This window comes from Macaca thibetana, chromosome X, assembly GCF_024542745.1.
Source record: "Macaca thibetana thibetana isolate TM-01 chromosome X, ASM2454274v1, whole genome shotgun sequence".
Taxonomy (NCBI): domain Eukaryota; kingdom Metazoa; phylum Chordata; class Mammalia; order Primates; family Cercopithecidae; genus Macaca; species Macaca thibetana.
In genome coordinates this window covers 120429571-120455549 of record NC_065598.1, presented here as the reverse complement: position 1 = coordinate 120455549, position 25979 = coordinate 120429571, and the positions used below count along the sequence as shown (strand labels likewise).

Genomic DNA, 25979 nt, shown 5'->3' with positions numbered 1-25979 from the left:
TAAAATAAAAAACCTTAGAAGTATACCTGGTTTTCTATTGTATTGTGGCTGAGCTGGTACTTGAACCACATGATGCAATGCTTTCCATGCCTTCCTCTCCTTTCTAAATGGAGGGGAGCCTCATCCAGTAGCCACCATCACCCCAGGCCATGAGAACTGCCAGACTACCACTAATGCTGCCTGAGGGCACAAGATCTCTTAGGTCAGCTTGTGGTGAATGCTGACTGGTCTGGGACTCACCCTTCAGGGCAGCGGGCTCCCCTCTGGCCCAGGGCAGGTCCAGAAATACCATCCAAGAGTAAAGTCCTGGAATCAGGGACCCCCAAGAGCCTACATTGTGCTCCACTCTACTGTGGCCATGCTGGTACCTGAAGCCAGCAAGTCTCAGCGGTTCGCTAAAGGCCCTCGATGTAGTACCTGGGTAGCACTGCTTGTTATTCAGGGCCCAGGGGCTCTTCAGTTAGCAGGTACTATATGCTACCAGGACTGGGTTTTTCCCTTCAGGGCAGCACATTCCCTTCTGGCCCACGGTGTGTATAGAAGTGTCATCTGGGAGCCAGGGCCTGGAACAGGGGTCTCACAACTCTGATCGGTGCCCCATCTTGCTGCCGCTGGGCTGGTATCCTACAGGCAAAACAAAGCCCTCCCCACTCTTCCCTCTCCTCTCCTCTCCTCAAGTGGAGATAAGGGGTCTCCTTTAGAGTCGTGAGCTGTGCAGCCTGGGGTTAGGGGAGGGATGAATCCCTTGGCTGCCCCAGCTGCTGTCTCAATATGTCACATGGCCCCCAATCCACTGTCTCTGGGCCTAATTCAGCACAAGGACTCACCTAAGAATTGCAGTTCTTATGGCCTAGACTGCCTTTCAACTTTCTTAGAGACCCAGAGCACTTTAGCCCATGGTGGCAAGGTTTGTGGGAACTCAACTTTGGATGACTGGGATTGGCACTTCTCCTCTAGCTAGGGCTGGATTAAATGCTCCCACCTTGTGCAGGCATTAGCCGAGTTTGGTCTGGTTTTCTTTTCTGCTCGATGCTCTCTGCACCACGGTGCTGCTGATGGGTGTATGGGAGGGATGGCATCAGTGATTCAGACTGTTTTTTATCTCTTCAGTACCTGTTTCAGTGAAATGAAGTTTAAACCAGGTACTGTGAGTGCTCACCTGATTTTTGGTTCTTATAAAGGTGTTTTTTCTGTGTAGATAGTTGTTAACTTGTCATCCTTGTGGGTGGTGCTATCAGTGGAACCTTCTATTCTACTATCTTGCTTCACACTCCCTGTCCTTTTTAAAGCTGAATGACATTCCATTGTATGTATATATTATATTTCGTTTATTCATTTTTCTGTTGATGGACATTTGGGTTGCTTCTGCCTTTTGGCTATTGTGAAAAATGCTGCTATGAACATAAGTGTACAACAAGTATCTCTTCTAGATTCTGTTTTCAGTTATCTTGGTTATATACCCAGAAGTAGCATTGCTGTATTTTCATTTGTGTGTGTGTGTGAAGTGTAGCATACCTTCAGAAGAGTGCAAAAATAGAAATGAATAACTCAAATGAATTTTACAAATTGAATATTCATGTAACAAGTTATTATCCAGAAGGCTCTCCAACTCCTACTCCTTCCCAACTACCACCCCTTCCCTATTCTCCGTATTCAACCACTATTTACATTTCTAAACGTTATAGTTAAGTTTGCATATTTCGGGACATTTTATAAATTGACTCAATCAAAATGTAGTTTTTTTGTGCCTGGCATATTTCATTCATACATGTATTTGTAAAATTCACCCCATGATTGATTGCATGTAGCTGTAATTCATTTGCTTTAATTACAATATACTATCTATTGTATAAATATAGTGCACAGTTTCAAATCAATTCTATTCTTGATGGATATTTGAATTGTTTTGAGTTTAGAGATATTTCAAATGATGCTTCTATGAACATTCTTATACATGTCTCAGTGCAAATTTCTATAAGGTATGTATATATTTCTATAAGGTGTGTATATAAAAGTAAAAATCTTAAGTCACATGGGTACGTACAAATTCAGTATCAACTGTATTTTAAAGAGTGTGTACCAATTTACAGTCTAATCAGCAGAGTATTAGTTGCTCCATATTCTTGCCAATATTTGGTATTTTTCATCTTTTTCATCATAGTCATTCTGCAGTAAAATTTTATTATCGTTTTAATTTGCACTTTCCTACTTCCTAAGGCGGAAGAGCAAGTTTACATATGCTTACTGGTCATTTGAATGCCCTCTTATAGTGAAGTGTCCATTTAAATCTCCAGCAGTTTTTATTAGGTTGTCTAACTTTATTGTTTATTTGTGCAAGTTTTTACATTTTCTATATATAAGCCTTTTGTCAGTTATTTGTGTTACAAATAATTTTTGCCATGCCATGCCTTGGGTGTTCACTATATTAACCTATTTATGCCTGGGACTGAATTTTTTTGAATTTTTGCAGTCAGACCTTGGTGATGACCTTGAGCAGTAGGATGTAAATAACTCCCACATGCTTAGAGTTCCAATAATGGAACACTAGGTGTAAGTGGGTTTTAATGGTGTCTATTTTTCAAGCATTTATTTTAAATTCATGCTTTTCATTCCTTTTTAATAAATATTTTTCTATTTGAATTTGCTTAGTTCGTGCAGATAGTTTTCCATGTTATCCTGTAGACACGTTATTGATTTGCCTTTGATTTTTAGATGTGGAATTTGAGTTTGCATATGGTGAGGGGATCTAAGTTTACTTTATTTCCCATATAATGTCCACTGACCCAACAACAGTTATGGAAGAGATTGTCTTTTCCTCACTGCTCTGCAGTGTCTCCTTTGTCCATATATGTGCAAGTCTATTTTTTTCACTCTATTCTGTCCCTTTTGTTTATTCATCTGATCCAGTGTCAATAGAACATTCCCTTTATTGTTGTAGCTTTACAATGGACCTTTATATCCAGTAAATCAAGTCCTCTGAACTATATCTTCAACATTGTTTTATACTATTCTTGGCTTTTTGCGTTTCAACGTAAGTTTTAGAATTAGCTTATCAAGTTCCAACAACACAGTCTATTGATATTTCATTGAAATTGCATTGACTATTTGTTAATTGCATTTTTATTGAGACATAATTCAAATAACATGAAATTCATCATTTTAAAGTATATACTTCAGTGATTTTTTAGTTTATTCACAATGTTGTATGACCATGACCACAAATTCCAGACACTTTCATCATCCTAAACCTTATACCTGTTAGAAGTGACTTCCAATTCTCCTCTTCTTCAATATCATGGCAACAAACATACTTTTTGTATTTATGTATTGCCTATTCTTGAAATATTATATAAATGGAATAGCACACTATATATCTTTTGTATATGTCTTCTTTCACTTTGCATTATGCTTTCAAGCTTTATCCATGTTGTAACATGTATTAATACTCCATTTATCTATGGCTAACTAATATTCCATTACATGACTATACCCAGTTGTGTTTATTCATTCTTCAATTGATGAACATTTGGATTGGCTCCACATTTAACTATTATGAATAATATTGCTAAAATATTTATGTACAACTTTTTGTGTGAACATATGCTTCCATTTCTCTTGGCTATATACCTGGTAGTGGAATTTATAGATCATTGTGTGTTAGTATATGTTCAACCATATGAGTAACTGTCAGACTTTTTCCACAGCACCTGCACCATTTTGCATCTTCATCCACAATATATGATGGCTCAAATTTCACGACATCTTTACAAAGACTTCTTATTTTCCTTTTCTTAAAAAAGATTATAGCCATTTGATATAGATTGTGTATTTGTCTCCTCCAAATCTCATGTTGAAATTTGATCCCCAATGGTAGAAGTGGGGCCTAAAGGCAGGTGTTTGAGTCATGGTGTGAATCCCTCATGAATGGTTTAGTGCCATCCTTGGGGTAATGAGTGAGTTCTCACTCCATTAGTTCCTGTGAGAACTGATTGTTACAAGGACCCTGGACCCTCCTTCTCTCTCTCTCTTCTTTCCTCTCTCACCATGTGATGCCAGGTCCCCTTCACCTTCCATCATGAGTGGAAGTACCCAGAAGCAGATGTTGATGTCATGCTTCTTTTACAGCCTGCAGAAGTGTGAACCAAATAAACTTTTTCACCATAAATTACCCAGCCTCAGGTATTCCTTTATAGCATGTAAATGAATTAAGACAGAAAATTGATACTGAGAAGTGGAGCATTGCTATAAAGATATGGGAAGCAGCTTTGGAACTGAGTAATGAGAATAGGTTGGAAGAGTTTGGAGGGCTCAAAAGAAGACAGAAAAATGAGGGAAAGTTCAGAACTTACTAAAGTCTGGTTAAGTGGTTGTGTCTAAAATGCTTATACAAATAAGAACAGTAGGCTGGGTGTGGTGGCTCACAACCGTAATCCTAACTCTTTGGGAGGCCAAGTTGGAAGGATCACCTGAGCCCAGGAAGTCAAGGCCAGCCTGGACAACATAGTAAGACCCTGTCCCCCCCGCCCAAAAAAAAGAAGATTAGCTGGATGCAATGGTAAACACCTGTAGCCCCAGCTACTCAGAAGGCTGAGGCAGGAGATTCATTTATATTTGGGAGGTTGAGGCTGCAATAAGCCATGGTTGTGCCACTGCACTCCAGCCTGTGTGACAAAGTGAGAGCCTGTCTCAAATAAAAAATTAAAAAAAAAAGACAAAAGTGAAGGCCACGCTGATGAGGTCTCAAATGAAAATAAGGAAGTTATTGGGAACTTGAGCAAAGATCACCCTTGTAATGACTTGAGCAAAGACTTTGGCTGCATTGTGGCTGTGCTTTGTGGAAAGCCAAACTTAAGAGTGATGGCCTAGAGTATCGGGCAGAACAAATTTCTAAGCAGCACAAAGCTCAATAATTGGTGCGGGTGCTTCTAATGGCCTATAATTAAATATGGGAGCAAAGGAATCACCTAAAGTTGGACTCTATAATTAAAAGGGGAACAGAGTGCAAACTTTTGGAAAATTTGTAGCCAGGCCATGAGATAGAGAGGGAAAAAAGCATTCCCAAGACAGTAATCTGAGGGTGCTATGGATCAATCAATTACTAGGGAGATAAGCATGACTAAAAGGGAGATGGTTGGTAATACTCAAGACAATGGCAAAAAGGCCCCAGACATTTCAGAAAACTTTTTCAAGGCCACCACTCTTTTCATAGGCCCAGGGGCCTAAGAAGACAGAATGGTTTCAGGGTCCAAGCCCAGGATGCTGTTCAATGCAACCTGGCTGCTCCAGCTCCAGCTCCAGTCCAGAGGGTATGAGTGGCGGCTTCCATGTGGTGATAAGGGTACAGATAGGCAGAATGCAAGAGTGATGGAGGTTTGGTAGCTTCTACCTAGATTTCAGAAGATGTAGGGGAAAATCTGGGTGCTCAGGAAGAAGCCTGTTGCAGGGGTGAGCCCTTGCAGAAAATTCTACTAAAGCAATGCCAAGTGGAAATGTGGGATTGGAGTCCCCATGGAAAGTCCCCACTGGGATACTGTCTAGTAGAGTTGTGGGAACTGGGAATGGGGCCACAGCCCTTCAGACCCCAGAATGGTAGAGCCACCAGCAGCATGTGAAACTGCTTTTGCAAACATTATAATAGTGAGATAAACCTAGTATGGCTGACTCCTTGTTTCTAGCCTCACAGGCTGATTGCCCTCGCTCATTCCTGGGCATAGACAAAGCTAGCCATGGGAAGAATTTATAGTTTAGCTTTGAAGCAAGGATGATGACAGTCTCTCTCTAAAACTGACTCCTTCCTTGTTCAGGGGCTTAAACTGCCTTCATAAGACTAATGAAAGGTCACAGGATTATAGGAGGGCCTTGAATTCTGCTAAAATGTAGGCATAGTTAAATGATAACCAGTCATTGTTTCCTAGCTTGCCTTTCTATAATCTGTTACTGCTTAAAAGTCATAAAGCCAGTGGTCACAAGATTTGTAACTTCTTCAGTTACTCCTATAGATAATAGGTGACATCACATGAGATTGGTCTTTTGAGATGATTTTCATACTTCTGCATTCTGGCAACTTATTGACTCCACCTGGACCCTTAACACATAATTTAACTCATTCTGTGGCCCCAAAACAGAGGCTGATGTAGTGCACAAGGATTGTTTTCACATTCCTATAGTTTCATTCCCAGTCAATCAGCAGAACCCATTCCCTAGCACTCAACCTGTTAAAGTATCCATAAAACCCTACCCCTGAGTTCCTGGGGTAGCTTATTTGAGTAATTACTCCTGTCCGTCCACTTCACCAGCACTATGATTATTAAACTTTTCTGCAAAAAACTGCTGTTCTCAGTGCATTGGCTTTCCTAGGAAGCAGGCAAGATGAACTCATCAGGTGATCGATTACATGTGCTCTCTCAGCCTGGAAAACCCACAGTCGTTAGATTCCAACTGTGAGAGCAGCCATATGGGTTATGACCAGCAAAATGATGGGGACAGGGCTGCTTGAGGCTTTGGGTGTGCCCTGGATGCAAGATATGGAGTCATATCTTATTAATTTAAGAGAAAATTTAAAACTCTTTCTCTTGCCTGATTGCCCTGGCCAGAACTTCCAACACTATGTTGAATAGGAGTGGTGAGAGAGGGCATCCTTGTGTGTGTGTTTTTTTTTTTTTTTTTTTTTTTTGAGATGGAGTTTCACTCTTGTTGCGTAGGCTGGAGAGCAATAGCACTATCTCGGCTCACCGCAACCTCTGCCTCCCAGGTTCAAGTGAGATTCTCCTGCCTCAGCCTCCCTAGTAGCTGGGATTATAGGTATGTGCCACCACGCCCAGCCAATTTTGTGTTTTTAGTAAAGACAGGGTCTCTCCATGTTGGTCAGGCTGGTCTTGAACTCCCGAACTCAGGAGATCCGCCCACCTCGGCCTCCCAAAGTGCTGGGATTACAGGCGTGAGTCACTGCACCCAGCCACATCTCTGTCTTGTGCCAGTTTTCAAAGGGAATGCTTCCAGTTTTTGCCTATTCAGTATGATATTGGCTGTGGGTTTGTCATAAATAGCTCTTATTATTTTGAGATATGTCCCATCAATACCGAATTTATTGAGAGTTTTTAGCATGAAGGGCTGTTGAATTTTGTCAAAGGCCTTTTCTGCATCTATTGAGATAATCATGTGGTTTTTGTCTTTGATTCTGTTTATATGATGTATTACATTCATTGATTTGCGTATGTTGAACCAGCCTTGCATCCCAGGGATGAAGCCCACTTGATCATGGTGGATAAGCTTTTTGATGTGCTGCTGGATTCGGTTTGCCAGTATTTTATTAAGGATTTTTGCATCGATGTTCATCAGGGATATTGGTCTAAAATTCTCTTTTTTTGTTGTTGTTGTTGTTTTGTCTCTGCCAGGCTTTGGTATCAGGATGATGTTGGCCTCATAAAACGAGTTAGGGAGGATTCCCTCTTTTTCTATTGATTGGAATAGTTTCAGAAGGAATGGTACCAGCTCCTCTTTGTACCCCTGGTAGAATTCGGCTGTGAATCTGTCTGGTCCTGGACTTTTTTTTTTTTTGGTTGGTAGGCTATTAATTATTGCCTCAATTTCAGAACCTGTAATTGGTCTATTCAGGGATTCCACTTCTTCCTGGATTAGTCTTGTGAGGGTGTATGTGTCCTGGAATTTATCCATTTCTTCTAGATTTTCTAGTTTATTTGTGTTGAGGTGTTTATAGTGTTCTCTGATGGTAATTTGTATTTCTGTGAGATCGGTGGTGATATCCCCTTTATCATTTTTATTGTGTCTATTTGATTCTTCTCTCTTTTCTTCTTTATTAGTCTTGCTAGCAGTCTATCAATTTTGTTGATCTTTTCAAAAAACCAGCTTCTGGATTTATTGATTTTTTTGAAGGGATTTTTGTGTCTCTATCTCCTTCAGCTCTGCTCTGATCTTAGTTATTTCTTGCCTTCTGCTAGCTTTTGAATGTGTTTACTCTTGCTTCTCTAGTTCTTTTAATTGTGATGTTAGGGTGTCAATTTTAGATCTTTCCTGCTTTCTCTTGTGGGCATTTAGTGCTATAAATTTCCCTCTACACACTGCTTAAAATGTGTCCCAGAGATTCTGGTATGTTGAAATACTAACATTTTCTAATCCTTTGTTTCCTTGAAGAATTTATTGTTTAATCCCTCCTTTCTTCCAATATACATGCCACTTCTGTTACATACTAATTTCTCATTTAAGTGTAGTTTTCTTCTGTTACACTATTTTCTTCTCTCTCTCCTCTCTCTCTCTCTCTCTCTCACACACACACACACACAGACATGCCCTCCCCTCCAATATTATGTAGTTTTTGTTTATATCTTTATAATGTGTTTTGAAAACTACTGGCCAAAATGGACCCTTTGAAAAATTGTTTTGATTGTTCTTCATCATATTTCCATGGATCCGCTAAAAATCCAGTTGTTATTTGAAGTGAAATTCCACTTAATTTAAAAGAAAATTTGGTAAGAATTGACATCTGAACCATATTGAATCCTTGCATGCCACCATTATGTACATATTTATTTTACACTATCTTTTGGCAGATAATAAAGATATAAATAGAATTTTCTTCAAATAGGTCTTACACAGTAATTAGACTTACTACTAGTTACCTTATGGGTTTTCTGAGAAAAGAGTATTTTAAATTTTAATTGTTTTCTAATTACACACACACTTTGGTCTGAATATTTGCTTAGGTTATATATTTAGAAACTTAAATCATCTTTGATTAAAGACATTTTTTGTTCCTTTCTGATCCCTATTCCTTTTCTTCTTTTGTACTAGGTAGAAACTTTTATTGCAATGTTGAAAAGGTATGAGAATGACTATCTGTATCTGCTTGCTGGCTTTAAATAATGCACCTAGTATTTTACTATTAAGTGTTGTGTTCATGTAAGATTTTGATAGATACCATTGATAGAGTTAAAGAAGTTTACAGTTGTTAGAATTATATATGCTAATTTTATTAAAAGATTTTTCTGCATCTAATAGATGCATAGAATATTATTTTATTTTCTTTACCTCTTTTAATTTTTTAGTAAATTTTCTAATACTAAACCATCCTTAATTTTTAGGATAAATCATCCTTGTGTTACATTTTTAAAATACATTGCTGGATTATGTTAGGTAATAAAATATTGAGTCTTTTAGACCTATGTTTCTGAGGCTGGCCTATTGTTGTCTTATAAAATAAGCAGAAGAAACACCTTCATTTTCTGCTCTCTGAAAATGTTTGAATAAAGACAGGAATTATCTATTCCTGGAGGTTTTGCAAAGCACGCCTAATGACACCTTATCGACCTCATACTTTTAGAAAGAAATAGTTTTATATTAATCCAATATATTTAATGTTTGTAAGACTATTTTGAACAATTAAGTAAGCCCTAATCCAGTTTTATTAATCCATATTTAACTTAAAACTTTTCCATTTCATTTTGGTTTTCCCATTTAGTGGCATCAAGTTGTTCATAATATGTTGTTATAAATTTAAAAGTTCCTACCAAAGCAATACTATGACCCCCTTTTTACACTAATACTAATAATATTTGATTGTGCCTTCTATTTATTCAACATTGCCAGAAATTTCTATATCTTAGTATTTCAGGTTTTGAAATCCTCTCTATTGTTTCTTTGTCTTTTCTTTGAATTAGTGTCTGCTCTTCTATTTATTTTTTTCTTTTTTTTTTTTTAGTTTATATTAATGTTATTTGTCTAACTTTTCAAAGTGAATACTTGCCTCAGTAATTTTCAATCTTTCTTTTTTCCAAATACATTCATCTTAGGCTATAAAGGTCCTTCTAAATACTACTTTTTCTTCATTCTACAGGTTTTGGTTTATAGTGGTTTTACTGTTCTTCAGTTATAAGTATTTAATAATCTCCATTATGGTTTCTAATTTAGATCATTATTTTTTTAAAAATTTGTTCCTATAGGTGTTTTTAATTCCCACATACAGCAGTTGCACACATAGGCTTTATTTGGGTGACACATTGGTTGACAGGTTTGCATGCAAGGGAAGTCCCTCACAGCATGATATTGCCCAAGGCTATGGTACAGGACAACCATCCAGAAGAGGAATAGGACACAAGGACTCCCAGGGGAGAGGAGAATTAAAGATGGGGTTCATGTGATGGGGTGATGTCACTCAGCAGCACTTTGGGGAATCACTGGGTCAGAGAATTTTGAAGGGCAGCAGTGGCTTGGGGCCTGTATAGCCACAGGATTTATCTTATCTAGGGCTAACAGATGTGCAGTTTCACAGGATATGCAAAGCAGGCAGACTCTAAATGGCTAAAAATCTGCTTATTTGGGGTATGTTTAAAACAATGGGATGTGTAAAAATTTGAGTGTGGTGCCAGAGAGCATTTGAGCTAACGAGTCTCAGCCTGCTGTGAAGAAATAAACAACGTAGGGGCCAATATACAGAGGACATCTTCGGCTCATTTATGTAGCAAGTTTTAAAAAGGCATATGCATTAGTTCAATATGCCATGTTGCATGAACTGCTATGCTTAGCTCTTTACCAATGAGCATCATACTGAATTGTTTATACTTTAAGTCTGTTGCACTAATTCTTAAGCAACTCTTTTAAACTCTAGTAATAATTTCACAATGAATGATAATAAGGCAGTTCCCAGGTAGCTACGGCCAAGATCTGTTTTTTCCATATGAGGCAACATCGCTGAAATGTAAATTGTTGGAGGGGAAAGAATTACAGTGCTACATCATCTGATTTAATGTTTCATTTTAAAAATGAAGAAATTGAGTCACAGATAACCTAAACAATTTGTTTACAGTAACATAGTTAACTAGTGACAGTACTCAACTAGGATCCAGGTTTCTTGGTTGTCAAACAGTTTTCCTACTCTACCATAACAGGCCAAATCTAGCATTTGTGCTAATAATTTTATAAATAGAATCTACCAATTGTCTTCCTCCAACAATGATGCATTTGCTTTTCATACATTCCTCATTTTGTCTTTATCAAAACCTCGTGTTACAGATGATGGAAAGAGACTAAAAATGTAAACAGAAATAAAACCAGGACTAGCATATAGGTGTCCATTCCCAAACCCTTCCTCTCTGTGCTACGTAATGGTGATAGTGGGGATAGAGCTATAGTTGATAGATATATAGTTAATGCTACGTTGCAATGCTGAAATTTTATAATGACCAGCATTTTTCCTTACTAAATCAAAGTGTTATTTGAAAAAAGTAACAGTGAACAATTCTATCAGTTTTAATTCATTCTTAGCAATGGGTGATAATTTCATTAGGTTTTTTTTTATGAGTATTGTGCTCTGTAACAACTTTATCCTCACAAGAAAGAGAGAGCATGTATGAGGTATGAGAGATGCACACTGTGAGCCTGTTTCTTTATGTTCATTGTTGTTTTGTTTTTCAGACAAAGAAGAATAATAGAGAGCATTTACCATGTACTTTTATCACTAACTCTTATGACCCAGTCTTTTAAACATGTCAGCCTTTGTAAACATGTGTTTAACTACTATCTCAGTTATAAAATTGAAGTGGGAAATGCTTTCAGGTTACTCTGATGTTCTTTTTAGGATTTAAGCACATTTTCTTCCTCAAATGATATTATAACCAAATGCAAGTCCAGCTGCTCACTTCCTGAGAAGCCAATCACACAAGAGGTGAAGTGTGGTGAAAGGAAAGCAGCTTTATTAACTAAACACTAGCTGTTGAGAAATGCCTAAGTGCATGCCTCCAAAAGACCATTTCAAATCTTAGCTTTGGTAAGGAGTTTAAGAAAAGAAACTTGGTATGACAAACATACTTGAGGAGTGAGGGATACAGGGACTACACGTCTCATTCCAATGGCTGTCTTGAGTTATTGTCCAGCTGGAGTGCGAACTGGTGCCATTTCAACAATGACTGAGTCATAGATTTACTGCTTTGAGGTAATCTGTAGAAGGGGAGGATTCCATAGTTGAGTCTCTATGCCCGGTTCATTTGAAGATTAGCCCCTGGAATTTCTAAGCTAGCACATTAGATAAAGCAGCACAGTGAAAGGAGTGTCCAGTGGGAAGGGAGGGAAACAAAGAGTTTCAAAAAGAAAAAGAAGTTTTAAAATTCATTTTGAAGCTAAGATACTTTAAGATAGTTATCTTTAAAGCTAATTTCAGCTCCTCAAATTAAAAAAAAAAAGCTGACTATACTGTAAGCACAAAATTTACATTTATATGCAGATATGAGGAAAGCAAGAGAATCTGCTGTGAAAGGTGAATATTTCAGAAATATTTGTAGTATGCATATTTCAAAGTAAGTTATGCTGATAACATGTCAATCTTGGAACATAGATCACCTGTAACTAAAGCACTTCACTGAGTCATGTTAATTTTATAGAATAAGGTATTCTTTTCTTAGTTTATTACTCTTCATTTATTGCTTCTTGTACGAAATGTTCCACAAGAAAAATAACACTGATGACCAGGCAACAGCATTTCATAAGTGTCTCTGACATTAATCAGTGTGCTTGAATCCAAGGAGCTATTATTTTAGACACATTTAAATCCTGATTGCATTTTATTCTGCCTTGGCAATGTTCACAATGTGATCTTCATTAGAATGTATTTTAAGCTTTCACATGCTGGCATGGCCATTATTTGTATTCTGCACCATGAGCAGTAAATCATGTGGAAGGTGCCTAGATGCAGAGTTCCAGGGTCCAAAATTTGCCTTCTTTTGGTTTTCATTTTGTTCCTTAATATTTCTCTTGAACTGAAAGGGGTTCAGAATATAACTGTCTCTGAGAACTAAGCACAGTAATGAGAATCTCAGATTCCTACCATTTTTAAATGAATTTGAAGATGTCTACTCTGCTCCTCTAGTACCTTCACTTTAGTGAGCCAACAAAAGGTAGTTTGAATATATCCACATATCTTGGTTCATGTCAGAGCTTTGCAGAATTACTTCTATTGCTTTGAGTATTTTGAGAAAATGCTAAAGGGCCTGATGTCTTGCAGTTCTTACTACCACCTGCACATGTGTGTCCCTGACCAGGAAGTTCTTTTAACTAACTTCAGAAAAGGGCCTGGAGCCCTCACACTTATTCATTCCCCTTAGTATTATGGAACTCTAATACAAGGAGCCAATTATGGTGAGTTTTCCATTTAAAAACATGTGAATTAGGTCAAGTTTGGCATCCAGACCTAAGTTCCCATAGCAGGTACCCTTTTTTTCTGCTTACCTTATTTTTTTGTGCCTTATATATGGCACATTCTACTGTGTCACATAATGTTGAAAATCATGGCATTTAGAATCAAATACTTCAGTTAGTATTTGAGGCCATAGGCTCTTGGACCCCCAAAAGTTTACTAAAAGTCACTTGTGTGAAAGAAAAATATCTTGGGGCTCCAAAATCACTAAGCTAAAGAGAAAAGTCAGGCTGGAAACTGCTTAGGGCAACCCTGCCTCCCATTCTATTCAAAGTTACCCCTCTGCTCACTGCCATAAATGCATATCTGATTGCCTCCTTTGGAGAGGCTAGTCAGAAACTCACAAGAATGCAACCATTTACCTGTTATCTGCCTATGACCTGGAAGCCTCCTCCTTGCTTTGAGTTGTCCTGCCTTTCCAGACCGAACCAATGTTCATCTTACATATGTTGATCGATGTCTCATGTCTCCCTAAAATGCATAAAAACAAACTGTGTTCTGACCTCCTTGGGCACATGTCCTCAAGACCTCCTGTGGCTGTGTCACAGGCACGTGTCTTTAACCTTGGTAAAATAAACTTTCTAAATTAACTGAGACCTGTCTCAGATTTTCGGGGTTCACACTTGCACGAGGCATGTTAATAGGAGAAAAGAAATGTAAATGTATTTAATGTGTAGACATGAGAGACTTCAGAATGAAGATCCAACTTTCCAATAAGTAACAGAAACTTGTATACCATCTTGAAATTACAGAAAGAGTGTAAACTAAAAGTATGTCAAAAAACAGATTTTAGTGGCAAGGCAGGTTATAGGAGGAAGAAAGGAAGAGGCTTGGCTAGATGAAGATGAAGTCTCTCTCAAAGGGAATAGATAGTAAATGTTTCTTTTCAGGTTTCTTAAGGTGTGAGACTCTCAGTCTTTCCCGGATCTAGGAAAGATGTGGAAAGCAGAGGTATGGCTTCATTAATGGAAACGCTCTACAAATACAAATTTTTCCCACCAGAAAACAGCTTTCCAAGGCCACTTCTGTTCGCTGGCCAATTGGTAGCCATTTCAAAATATGTCAAAAAATATATCTGAGGGTAAAATTTTTTAATTTCCTTCAAATTTGAATACTAGCTCCCCACTTACAAGCTTATGACCTGAAGCAGTGGTTTTTAATGGGGTAATTGTGTACCTTGCCTGACTCCTCAGTGGGGCTACGAGTATATTTGGCATTATCATGTGTATTCGTCAGGGTTCTCTAGAGGGACAGAACTAATAGGATAGATGTATGTATGAAAGCGAGTTTATGAAGGAGTATTGACTCACACACTCACAAGGTGAAGTCCCACAATAGGCCACCTGCAAGCTGAGGAGCAAGGAAGTCCGTCTGAGTCCCAAAACCTCAAAAGTAGGGAAGCCGACAGTGCACACTTCAGTCTGTGACCTAAGGCCCGAGAGCCTCTGGCACACCACTGGTGTAGGTCTAAGAGTCCAAAAGCTGAAGAACTTGGATTCCGATATTTGAGGGCAGAAGCATCCAGCATGGGAGAAAGATGAAGGCTGGAACACTCAGCAAGTCTGCTCTTCCATCTTCTCCTGCCTGCTTTACTGTAGCCATGCTGGCAGCTGATTAGATGGTGCCCACGTAGATTGAGGGTGAGTCTGCCATTCCCAGTCCACTGACTCAAATGTTTATCTCCTTTGTCAACACCCTCACATACACACCCAGGAACAACACTTTGCCTTCTTCAATTCAACCTAGTTGACACTCAATATTAAGCATCACATCTGGAGATATTTTTGATTGTCATAAATATACATGGGTTTTGAAGTCAGGAAGACTTTGGACCTCAGTCCAGATTTCTTGGATAAAGGAGTGTGGTGACCTTGGGCAGATTACTCTAGTCTCTGATCCTCATATTTTTTGAAGGTCAAACTAACCAAATTTTAAAAACACCTTAATCAATGTCTGGTACATGATAGGCACTTGATAAATGTTCACTTCCGTTCTTGTCTCCAAACATCTACCCACATCTATCCTGTTCCAAGGGAGACTAGACAAATAAATATTTTTTTCTAGAGTGCCATACTCTACAAAAAGAATCATAATAGATCACACAGGGGAAATGGTGACCTAGATAATACAGAGGGCTGCAAATCCTCATTGTACTTAGACTGGGAAAATATCTCTGCTACCTTTGAGTATATGTCTCCCTATATTAAGTATAAGGATGATGTGGTAAACTGACAATCATTAGAGATTCCACCTTAGAACAGTCACAGAATGAAGATCAGAAAAGCAATGTAGTGATTACAAACAAAAATTTTAAATAGAATAAACAGGTTTAGAAAATTTGGCAAAGGGGAAAACATTATTGTGAAATATCTGATTTTGTTTTCTGTATTATGTACACACATATACAGATACAATTACAGGTTGAGCACTCTGAGTCTAAAAATCCCAAATCCAAAACTTTTTGCGTGCTCATGTAACACTTAAAGGAAATGCTCTTTGGAGCATTTCAGATTTCAGATTTCTGGATCAGGTATACCGAACCTTTAAGTATAATGCAAATATTCCAAACTCTGGGACAGTCTTAAATTTGAACACTTCCGTTCCAAGCATTTTAAATAAGGGATACTCAACTTGTATATACATATGCATACATACACACATATACATGTATCTACATATGTATACATTGTGTGTGTGTGTGTGTTTGTAAAGCCATAATGTAAAATTCACTTCTTTTGTGGTAGAAAAATTTCGAAAAACACTACATTATATTTGGATTTTAGGATTTGGTTTTTATTTCTAACAGGATGTATTCACAATATGCTACTCATAATGTCTTACCCAGTCAGTCCCCTTTGTGATCACTGCCATCAAATTCTAGGGTGACTAGGCAACATTGGAGTAGGGCAGTCTGTGAGCATAAAACAAAATGTAAGTGTTTCAGTGAAAAGGATCATATATTTATTTTTGGTGCTCTACTTTCCTATGACAATATTCTAAATAAAGTAGACCATCAATAAATAAATAACTGTTTATTTTATTTCAGGAAGTAGTATAATAACAGGTGAAACACCACTCTGATGCCTTCAGAACCATGTCCTACCACCTGCAGAAAAACTTATGTGCTGGCTTAACAGATTTTGAAAAAAACAATCCTCATTTTAATTTTCATTTTCTCTTCTAGAAGGGTTAATAATTGGTAGACCAGGGATATAACCCAAAATAGTGCCTGTAGGTATCAGATATTTTTTTGAAACAAGTTCTCACTCTGTCTCCGAGGCTGGAGTACAGTGGCATGATCATGGCTTACTGCAGCCTTGACCTCCCTGGGCTCAGGTGATCCTCCCACCTCAGCCTCCCACATAGTTGGGACCACAGGCATGCACCACCACACCTGGCTAATTTTTTTCTATTTTTTTGTAGAGACTGGGTTTCATCATGTTGCCCACACTGGTCTCAAACACTTGAGCTCATGCGATCCACCAGCCTCATCCTCCCAAAGTGTTGGGATTACAGGCATAAGCCATCATGCGCAGCCTAGATATCAGATTTTAACAGGATAGAGAAATGTGACCCAGATGATAGTATACATAACTAAAACAAAGGATGTAATGACTATTCGAATGACTAGAATGTGAATGACTAAAACAACAAAAAAATGCTATTTAATGGGATAATGTCAACTTGAAATGGAGTAATGTTAACTTAAAAGGAGATCTCTAGCGATATGCCAGTATGAATGATATAAATAGCAAGTTGGTAGATACCACAAATCTGGGTTGGGGGGTGATGGTTTGGCTTTGTGTCCCCACCCAAATGTCATCTCGAATTGTAATCCCCACATGTCAAGGAAGGGTCCTGGTGGGAGGTCATTGGATAAAGGGGGCAGTTCCCCCATGCTCTTCTTGTGACAGTAAGGGAGTTCTCATGAGATCTGATGTGTTTTAAAAGTAGCAGTTTCCCCTGTATCCTCTCTCTTTTCTGCTGCCATGTAAGACATGATTTGCTTCCCTTTCACCTTCCTCCATGGTTGTAAGTTTCCTGATGCCTCCCCAGCCATATGGAACTATGGGTCAATTAAACTTCCTTTCTTTATAAATTACTCAGTCTCAGGTAATATCTTTATAGCAGTGTGAAAACAGACTAATACTGGGAGAAAATGTCTTAAATGATAAAATCAGAATCCCTATGAGTTATCACAGACTGGTAAATGACAAGTGAAATCTAACAAGATAAATTATAATAGGGATAAGTATAAGGTCTGGTATTTGGATCCAAAAAGCCAACTATACAAATATAGCAAGTGAAAGACATGACTTAGCAACAATGCATATATTTAAAAAAGGAAAAAAGAAAAAGTGAAAAAAAGAAAAGAAAAAGACTTGAATATTTTAGCTTAAAATGAATTCAAAATGAGTCCACACTTAAAATTTGAATTATAATTAGGTTATAATTAATACTGGGTTATAGTTTATGTTAATTACAACTATAGTATTTTAAATAAAGGAGCTGACAATCTTTCACAGACCATAACTGAGTATAGTACTCAGTTCTGTGAGCCGTTAAAAGTTTGTTTATATGAAAGCAGTCAACTGATGAAAGAATTTGAAACCATTTTATATGAAGAACAGGTAAAGGAACTAGAAATGTTCAATCTGAAAAAGAAGAGCTAATGGATGAATACTTAAATTCCTTATGTTAAACTCCCAAAGAAGAAATTGGAGCTGTTGGGTGAAAGTTACCACATGTCAGCTTTCACCCTGGTGAAGGTTACCAAATATAGGGAAAAGTTTTGCTGTCTCTGGAAGTTGTAAGTTCCTGGGTAAAAAGAAAGAGTGAAGTATTCACTTGGAATCCAAAAAATCACTTTGCAGGAATGTCGCAAATTGGATTAAAGTGTCGGAATGTTTTACTATACAATGACCTTCAAGGTCCTTTTCAACCTTCGAAGTAAATAATTTTAAAAATAATTACTGTATATACTATACATCATTTTGTGACTTTAGGATTGTCCTTAAATTTTTTTTTTAAGGGAGAATGTAAAAACTCCACAGGATTACAAATCCTTACATTAAACATTTTAAATTATATATATTAGTTGACACTGTTTTGGCATCAAGCAAACTTAAAACTCATAGTAGTATAAATGTGTATTTTAAAGGAATAAGTATAACAAACCCCAAGATAAACGTCAAGTACTCACATGAATACTAATATGTCTCTGATCCCTAAGAGATTTAAAGGGACAAAATTCAGTATGAGTATTTTCAAAATATCTGTATAGTTTTTTTCACACATATAAAAAACTAAAGGTATAGCAGATTATTTTTTCACTTTTTATTTTGGTTTTGGCTAAATGCAACCTGAATCCTCAACTTCAGACTGATCTACTGGGAGCAAATTTGAGATGGCTGCAGATATCCAGATGTTCTATTTGTTTGGTGGCTGGCAAACAGCCCTTTTACTTCAAATACTGCCCACTTTGGCAGACTAGTTTGTTGATTACAAAGAAAAATCCCATTAGGACCACTCCTAATAAGATGATAGTCTTTAGATTATTCATCATTAAAACAACAAAAACAATACGTAAATCACCAAAAAGTTGAATTACCAAAGTACTGCTGAATTTTTGTCATTTATTTACAAATTCCCCTGTGAACAGGCTCTTTGTTGTCATTTGTTTGCTTTGGCAGGCCACTTATCAAAACAGAGAGTCTAAAAAAGCATCCCAAATAAAATGACTGGTTCCACTAATCACGTCCTCAACAGTATTGTTCATTCTTACATTTCTAACCACCTTTATCACTGCTTCTGGGAAAGTGACTATATAGTATCTAGGCAGTAAGGGATCCTTTAATGTATCATAGCACAGTTTGGCACACCAAACCCTAGTGTAACATCCAATCATCATGAAACATTAATCCTTAAAATATTAGGTCGTCAAAATAAAACATTTATCCACAACGGTGTACATACAAATACATGAATTAATGATTTCCAGAAGCTATGTGTTTGGTGCAGTTTAAAAGTCACAGCTATAAATATCAAAAGGCAACAGAAAATGGTAGCAATAAGTGAACACAAATGCCCCAATATATTGCTTTTATTTTGGTAATTTCATGCACATTTGCATTTAAATAATTTTTTTAAGGTAAAAAGAGATAATCCGGCCAGGTGCGGTGGCTCACTCCTATAATCCCAGCACTTTAGGAGGCCAAGACGGGTGGATCACGAGGTCAGGAGATCAAGACCATCCTGGCTAACACGGTGAAACCTCGTCTCTACTAAAAATACAAAAAAAATTAGCCGAGCATGGTGGCGGGCGCCTGTAGTCCCAGCTACTCGGGAGGCTGAGGCAGGAGAATGGTGTGAACCCGGGAGGCGGAGCTTGAAGTGAGTCGAGATCGCCTCACTGTACTCCAGCCTGGGTGAGGGAGCGAGACTCTGCCTCAAAAAAAAAAAAAAAAAAAAATCCTGCAACATCATATGTTGTCTGTTACGCTATAGAAGACAATCATATTTTCAAATATTCCTTCAGTCACTTTCTCATCATTATTAGTGGACAGTATTAGTTCTATTTTGATCATATAATGTATCACAGAATATCACAAGTGCAAACAAGGATGAAGAGAAAATGAACGTTATGTGCATTTGTAAAATGCCACAGCAACTATTCATTTGTTACTTGGTCACCTTTTCTCTGGCCAGGAGAAGCTAGGGCCTTAAGCTTCACAGAAAAGTTGGTCTGTCTTCCGTTTTACACATATGAGAGACCCTATGCACACACAGGCACACATAAACACATTCATAAATTATTTTAATCAAACATAAAGCATTTAACCTGTAAAAGCAAACTGTAGGAAAAACAAAAGGTGAGTTACTCATTTCAATCTAGGAAAGAATGTCATACCTTTCTTTGAAAAGTGAGGAATATAACAAAGGGCCATAGAGTGAGTTTTTTTCCAAATAAAAATACGCTTGTGGGTTCTTTAAATATTATCTTAGCTCAAAGTAGCTCTATAAAGCATTCAAGTATTCCTAGGGGTGGAATATGATAATATGTGAATTCTTTAACAGTGTTTTAGCTGGTCATGTAATTCGTTATTATGATGAGGAAATTAAATCAACATATTCATGCTGTTTTTCTTATAAAGATAAAAGGATGTCCAGTTTGAATCATTGTCAAGTTGTCATTTTTGAGGAGAAATCGCATTACATAATCCTCACTTTCAGTGCTCAAAATCAATCTTTTACTTATAACAAATTAGGGGAGAAGTAAGTGGCTTTTCTCAGTTGAGACTTGTTTCTACATGTCTAAATATTGAGCTATTCAGGGTGATGATAAACTCCACGAAAAAGAGCTGAAGGCCTTAGACACATGTAAGACCTTTGTGTACATGGTTTTCAAGAATCAGCTTATTTAATTTAAAGTTCTGTTTCTGTGTCTCTGATAAGAGGTTAGGAGAGATTTCTGTATTTTGTAATAATCTTTATAATTTGTTTTAAGTCCTTTAGTTACTTTTCCTATGGAATCTGTGATCAATTTAATTCTGCAATGAAAAATATTAGGGTATGTGGTTCACTGAACACAGGATATGACCTGCAGTCGACACAAAGTAAGTTAAGAATTCAATGCCCCTATCAAAATGAGTACAGAACATTCATAAGTGTATGAATATCTTTCTCATATCGCATCACTCTCACACTGACTGCTCTCCTGCCTCTCACTTCCACCTTTTATACGCCTTATGATGACATTGCACCAACACAGATTATCCAGGATAATCTCCCTATTTTAAGGTTAGTTGATTAGCAATCTTAATTCTTCTTTGCCATGTGAAATAATATATTCATGTTTTCTAGGGATTAGGACACGTACATCTTCAGTGACCATTATTCTGTCTACCACACCTGCCAATAACTACATGGGTGAGCTTGGAAATGGATCCTTTCACAGTGGTGACTTCAGATGAGCTCCCAGCGCTGGCTTACGTCTTTAGTGCAGCTTTGTGAGAGACCCTAAAGCAGAGGTCCCAGCTGAGCTGTACCCAGATTCCTGACCCACAGAAACTATGAGATAATAAATGTGCATTACTTTAACTGCTAAATTCTGGTAATTTGTTACACAGCAATAGATAACCAATACAGTACTTAAAACTAAATTATTGTTTTTATTTGCACATTTTACCTAGGTTTTATTTTTGCATCCATTTAATTAAAAATAAATGTACCTTATTGATTTCAGGTTGTGGAAATTACAGGTTACATTTAAGTTATTCAAACCAATAGTTGGAATGATCAATTACCATAGTGTTTATAATGAAAAGCTCCAATGTACTACCCTCACATAGTAATTATATGAAATCAACAATAAAAATCACTCTTATTTTAGCTACAGACTGATTCTCAGAATATGATTACAGTATAGGAAGATGATCAGCCAGAAAAAAAGGCATGGTAACCTAGCCACACCACAATTCTTATAATTATAAAGAAATTATAGTGCATTCAACTGAAATTTTAGCTGCTGGAATCAAATTAATGTGTTGCTAGTTACATTTTCACTTCCTTCAAAATCAAGGATGTTTTCTCTTTTTTATAAAACAGGGAGCACCAAGAGATGAAATTACCATAAAAACTAAAAAGCTGATTTATCTTGCAGTGTTTTTTGGTATATTCAATGGGTGATATGTATACCAACTTATCTGTAACTGACTCACTTAACTGGTTAAACCATAGAAATAATGAGTGAAGTTAATTTCCCTAGATAGAACAGAAACTCAAGACTCTTTAGCACTATGTTCCTCTCTGCCAAATGAATACTGTTTTTTTAAAATAAATAATGGATATTAACAAGCTTTGCCATTCATTAGTGAGTAGCTATAAATTTGTATATGTCCATATGTATGTATTTTGTGTTAACTATTCAGAGAGACTGCCTGTTTAATGCCAATCAGTTGGGTTTCACTGTTACTTCTGGGTAATGAAGAATAATCATATAAATGGTTTTATAAATTGAAACTAGTACGTGCTAAGCATGTTTTCATATATTAATTAACACCCCTATTGAGTAGGTATAATTATTCCCATTTTATAGATGGGGAAATTGAGGCAGAGAAAGACTAAGCAACTTGCTTAATATCACATAGCTAGCAATTGCCAGTGCTAGGATTCAAATTCTGTTTATCCCCTATACTACACAAGAGTTCCAAGAGTTTTAATAGTCTTAATTGTTCTAAAATTCAGATGTCTAAGTAGAAAAACTATATTTATTAGTGTTATGAATTGTGTCCCCCCCCCCAAAATTCATATGTTGAATATCTAAACTCCAGTACTTCTGAATGTGACCTTATTTAATTAGTTGAAATGAGCTCACTAGGGAGGCCCCTGATCCAATATGATTGCTCTTCTTATAAACAGCAGAAATTTGGACAAAGGCAGACACACACAGAGGGGATACAATGTGAAGAGACACAGGGACAAGACAGCTATCCACATGCCCAGGAGAAAGGCCTAGAACAGATTATTGCCCCATAGCCCTCAGAAAGAACCAACCCTGCCAATATCTTTCTTTCGGGCTTCTAGCCTTCAGAACTGTGAAGCTAAATTTCTGTTGTGTAAGCCATCCAGTCTGTGGTACTTTGTTAAGGTAGCCCTAGCAAACTAATATGACGAGTATCACTTTCTTCTAGGTGGTAATAGAAATAAGGAAATTTCTCTGAGAAGACTCTATGACTGTCAAATGCTGAGCCTACACTGTTTTCTAGTGAATTTTTAAGTTTTATTTCAGTTGGTGGTTTCATGCATTACTTTATCGAAGCACGTGAGGCAGTGGTTCAAGTAAGCAAACTCCAGTTACCAAGTCAAGGTGGTCGAATCCTATGGATGGGAGTACGGCATCACAGCCACCGGGGCGCGGGCTGACAAGAGGAGCTGGCCTGAACTTCCGGACCTTTGGGCCTTCCAGGAGAATTGGATTCCAGCCTCACCAGGAGCTGAAGTCATAGCCTCAAAGCCTGAGAAGAGTGTGGCATCATCTGTCTTTATCACCATGGCACTCCCGTGCCTTGATGTAGCTGTGGTTGAGGAAGGGAGGCAGATGGTTTGTGAGGCCTGGTGTGGCCTCCCCTGGGAGGCTCCTGTTCCCATGAAGGCACCCAGAGCTGGCTTACAGGGGAAGCCCAGCCCCTGGGCACCCCCTGGCAGGGCTGCAGCGACAGTGCCAGCTGCACCTCTGCAGCTCTCCAATGAAGGATGCTCACTCCCTCCTCCTGACCTGGACCTCGTCCCACCCCCACCACCGCCCCCTCCGGTGCTCCTGCGTTCTGAAGAAGAGACTCCTGTTCCAATGGGGGCCTCACTCATTGCAGACTTAGAGCAGCTGCACCTGCCCCTGTCCCCACTCCGACCACAGGCCCCGGCAGAAGGACCTTCAGTCCAGCCTGGACCCCGTCCCCTCATGCCTGGGGAGGAAGAGCTTTCGCCTCCCCGAGCAGAGCCTGTTGAGAGATAGTTGTCCACAGACATCTGTGCCTTCTGCCACAAAACATGTCCCCCTAGGAGCTGACTGTGGAGGCCATGAAGAGGCCGTACCATGCCCAGTGCTTCACGTGGCACACCTGCCTCTGCCAGCTGGCTGGGCAGAGCTTCTACCAGGATGGGCGACCCCTCTGTGAACTCTGCTACCAGGACACGCTGGAGAAGTGCGGCAAGTGTGGTGAGATGGTCTGGGAGCACATCATCAGGGCCCTGGGCCAGGCCTTCCACCCCTCCCGCTTCATGTGTGTGACCTGCACCCGGTGCATCGAAGATGAGCTTTGCCCTGGGCAGCCAAAACGAGGTGTACTGCCTGGACGACTTCTACAAGAAATTCTCCCCCGTATGCAGCATCTGTGAGAATCCCATCATTCCTTGGGATGGGAAAGATGCCTTCAAAATCAAGTGCATGGGAAGAAACTTCCATGAAAATTGCTACAGGTGTGAGGACTGTAGGATCCTCCTGTCTGTGGAGTCCAGGGACAAAGGCTGTTTATCCCCTGGACAACCGTCTCTTCTGCAAGCAGTGCCACAAGAAACAGAGTGCTGCTGGGTGCTGCTGAGAGCGCCGCTGGGTGTTGGGCAGTGAGGGGACCACTAACCTTGGCTGGGGCCCATTCCTGACTTGGTTTCCCTTCCTGACCTGCTCTTGCACTCTTTCCTTCTGAGCTTCCATGGGGACCAGCCTGTCCAGGACACAGCGGGGCTGAGCGCCCCCAGAACTTCCACTCTACCCTCTGGGCACCAGAAGGCTCCTGGACCATGAGTGTCACCCCCAGAATTCCCTGCTGGCCCCACCCCTCTTCCAGGGGGAAGGTGGGGGGAGTCTGGCCAGGGGAACTTAGACCCCTAGTATTGACTGTAGCTGTATGGTAGGGGTGCCAGGAACAGTCCAGCTTGCAGGGTTGAGCCATTTGAGGAAAAACTCCAAGATCCCTTAAAAAGTGCTTTTTAGGCTGTCCACGGTGGCTCATACCTGTAATCCCGGCACTTTGGGAGTCCGAGGCGGGCGGAGAAGCATTTTCCACATTCAACCCTGCCAACCGATGTCCCACAGGACATGCCCTTATTCGAGCTGCTTCTTTTGATTCCGCTTTTATATTAAAGGGTAGAAATGGAAATGGGAGTGTGAAGGCAATGCTGCTCCTGCCTAGGCTCCACTAGCGGGGTATGAAGAAGTGAAGGAATGGGTGAGCAGTAAGAGGAAATATTGCTTCTCTTGTTCTGAGGCCTTCAAAGATTCTAATAGGCCTCTTCCCACTTCCCCTGCATTCCCTTGCTCAGAGCAATACCCATGTTCCTCATCTATCACCACCACCCCCATAAGTGCTTGCAAGGCCACGACACCAGGCCCACTCCGACCATCACTACTGGCAGCACCTGGAATCCTTCCCCTCTTCCTCCACCACTACAATTTCTACTCTTCCTCCTCTATCATACCAGCTCTAAATTTAAACCCAGTAGGAAAAAAAAAAAAAGACCTGCACATACCCATATTTCCAAACATACAGGGGCCATTAGGATATACAAAATATTATAGTATCTGTCCCTCTCCCCAACAAAAGTTAAGGTGTTTGCTCCCCAACAACCCCCCTCTTTTTTTGTACTCTTGTCCCAGGTAAACCAAGTCCTTACTGTTTGTCACATCTCTGAGAAAAATTTCTGATATGGTAAGATTATTTTTGTTGTTCACCCCTTATCTCACCATACTCATTCCAAGAAGATGTCCAGATCTTTCCCCTGCCTTATCTTAGGGGAGGTTTATGCTTCCAGCCTGTATTTGGTTTTCTTTAATCCTGGACATCTTGACAGAATTATGCTGACAGAAGAGTGACTTAGAAAACAGAAAGAAAAGGAGATTTCTGCTCATGATACCTAAGCACCCCTTACTCTATGCAAAGACCCCAGAAGAAGGCAGGGACCCACAGGAGAATGGCTACATGGTGCATGTAAGGAGGCTGGACCCTAGGCATCAAGGCTTCCACCATCAGCAGACATTTCCATCTCCCACTGGCCCCAGAGCAGCAGAAATGCCCACCTTCAAGGTACTATGTGGACTTGGACAATGAGTGTAGGGGGAACTCATTGTCTAAGTCCACACAGCACCTTGCCCCCATTCTTGGGTAACTCCTTAGAAGAGGAGGGGCCCTCCCATAGTGAATGAGATTGAACTTTTCTTCACTTCAGTGGGATGAAGGGCAGATGCGGATTTAAGCTGCCACCTCTGAGCAAACCTGCCCTG

The 25979-nt window shown here is 39.1% G+C and overlaps 1 pseudogene; it reads left to right on the top strand.

Moving 5' to 3' along the window:
- The first annotated feature begins 358 nt into the window (after positions 1 to 358).
- On the top strand, positions 359 to 24300 carry LOC126945893 (filamin-binding LIM protein 1-like; annotated as a pseudogene).
- The last annotated feature ends 1679 nt before the right edge of the window (positions 24301 to 25979 follow it).